Source organism: Gymnoscopelus microlampas (assembly GCF_963454915.1).
Source record: "Gymnoscopelus microlampas genome assembly, chromosome: 18".
In the NCBI taxonomy this organism is placed as follows: Eukaryota; Metazoa; Chordata; class Actinopteri; order Myctophiformes; family Myctophidae; genus Gymnoscopelus; species Gymnoscopelus microlampas.
The window spans coordinates 14,487,308-14,489,807 of NC_139955.1; the positions used below are offsets into that span (position 1 = coordinate 14,487,308).

General features: G+C 48.4%; 1 protein-coding gene across 7 annotated transcripts in view; it reads right to left on the reverse strand.

Moving 5' to 3' along the window:
- Positions 1-2,500, reverse strand: part of mbnl3 (muscleblind-like splicing regulator 3) — a 33,412-nt gene that overhangs the window by 26,430 nt on the left and 4,482 nt on the right. The window lies entirely within an intron of this gene.

The following is a 2,500-nucleotide window of genomic DNA, read 5'->3' on the forward strand; positions in this document are numbered from 1 at the left end:
AATAGAGGAGCAGAGCATGCAGGAGGGAGGGAGAGAGAGCAATGAACAGGAAAGGGCAAGCTACGTCTTGATTAAGTGATACAGGATGGGGGAGCGAGGAAGGGAGAGAGAGAGAGAGAGAGAGAGAGAGAGAGAGAGAGAGAGAGAGAGGATGGAGAGTATCTCAGGCGAGAGAGAGAGACATCACTTCAACTCCCCTGAGCTTTCCTGAGCTGAAAGTAATTGACCAACTTGACATAAATCATGTTGCAATATGGAAAAGCAACGCCCTTGAACTGGGACAGGCTGCTGCAGCGGGATCCACTACAACAGTTATACATATAAAGAGTAGAAGAAGAAAGGGAGCGAGACCAGGAAGGGAGAGATGGAAGAGTTTCTTTTTTCTTCTTTTTTACAACTGCAGCTGCTGCTGCGCTCGTCGCTCAGCCACAGCCAATCGGACGGAGCCTTGAAGGCTAGGCAGAATACGCCCCTAACCAATCACGGCGGAGGTTCCACTAGAGCTCCTCCCTTCCTCCACCCAGGCATCAGTGTTTCTTCCAAGCCTCTCTCTCTCTCTCTCTCTCTCTCTCTCTCTCTCTCTCTCTCTGGCACAGCCTGTCATGGCTGAGCCCACATGCCCACGTTTCAAACTGCACAACTCCAACACACTGGCACACACAGCTTTGTCTCTCCAAAGTCGTGAGTCGCATCTTCAGCATTTACGATTCATGTTTCACTTTGCTCTCCCCGAGGGGTTAGAGTTAAGCATTGGACGCAGCACTGCAGGGCAACACGATACAACACAACACACATAAACACAATAATAACATAAACGAATACACCATATGGCAGTACAATACTATGACGCAAACAAAGGTACAGCCAGTCTTATCTGATGACCTACTGAGTGGCTGGGCGGACGGGGGAATAAACTACATCATGTCTCACTGGAGCTGAGATTCTCTGCAGAGGGAACAGTGACAGAATACCGATAACAACCAGTGAGGTGGTTACCTCAACAACCTTAAACACACAGGAGCTCAGAAAGCTGTTATTAAGCCTAGGGCTGAAGACTTTAATGTCTGGACCGCGCTCTGGACTCCACGAAACAGAGAGACGACAGAGGAGAGCTATAGAGGAGAGGAGAGCTATACCCATCGCAGAAAACAAACAATACATTCATACACAACGTGAATAAACAATAGCAGCAAGGGTATAGCAGCAAGAGAGGAGGTGGTGGCGGTGGAGGAGGAGGAGGCGGAGGAAGAGGAGGAGGAGATATTATCTGTTCCTGTGTCTCATAGCGACAGACACAGATGGTGGTGGAGGGGGGGGGGGGGGGGGGGGTGAGTGTCTGTGTGCAAGAGAGTGCGCAGATAGACAGCCCAGAAGGAGAACACTGCAGTGGAGAGGAGAGAGAGAGAGAGAGAGGAGGAGAGAAAGAGGGATGGGAGGGCGGGGATGGAGGTGGTGGTTGAATGATGATGCACCCACCTTAAAACACAAGAACAAAGACACATATTGGCAGAATGAAGAACGAGAGATGAAGAGGGTACAGGATTGCTTCGCCTGCTTAACTGCAATTCTTGTCTCTGTCTCCGTCTCCCAGTCTACCTACAGATCGATAGAAAGTTTCCTCGGAAGGGGGGGGGGGGGGGGTTGTCTGCCTATCCCGCATTCAGGTCCAGATCATCAGCATCAGCAGCCGTTGCCTTACGCATGCTTAAGAGCGCAGCTCAGCAATATGCAACGCTGTAGGCAGCATCATCAAAACCTTCCACGCCACGACACACTCTTGAACGCAACCCTGACATCCCCCCTCCCCCCAATCTCTCTCCCGGCAGCAGAAACACCAGCAGAGTCCAGGAAAGTTACTCAGTGGACACTGGCTCTTCTCCAGAAGCATTATGGTCTATACTGCATCCTGTCTCTCTGAATAGACACACAGGGCCCTCAACGACCTTCCGGCCTGCTGATCCACGCTGTCATCATGACTCTGTGCTTTCAATTGTTTCAACCAATGTGTTTGTTTTGAACATGTTCACAAATGCAGTGGTGTTGTTCACTCTATAGAGAGAGAGCACTGTCATGGCCAAATATGTGCCTGGCAATTCTGTTTGTTATGCAGTGAGACTGAGCCGCTGCTGCAAAATAGTGAAATAAAAAAGTAGATAAGCTGGATTTTTTACGTCAACTTCATGCATTATTCATACGCGGTCTCACCAAGGCTTTTTGATTTGACTCTATTCTTTAAGCACCTCATGGGACTAATCGGCGTAGTTGTCTGTGAATTATTTAGCAGCAGTAGGCCAATATAACCACTAGCATAAAACTAGCGTGTGATGTCACTGTGCTTAGAGAACATGACATGTTTAATTCCAAAATAAAACAATTCCATTCAGCAGAAAAACATTAGCCAGCATTCATGCAACAGTCCCCCAAAGAGCCATACTTTCTGTCCGGGGCCCCCTATTGCAAAATGGCTTTTAAAAACCTACTATTTTATCTATTTTTTAAA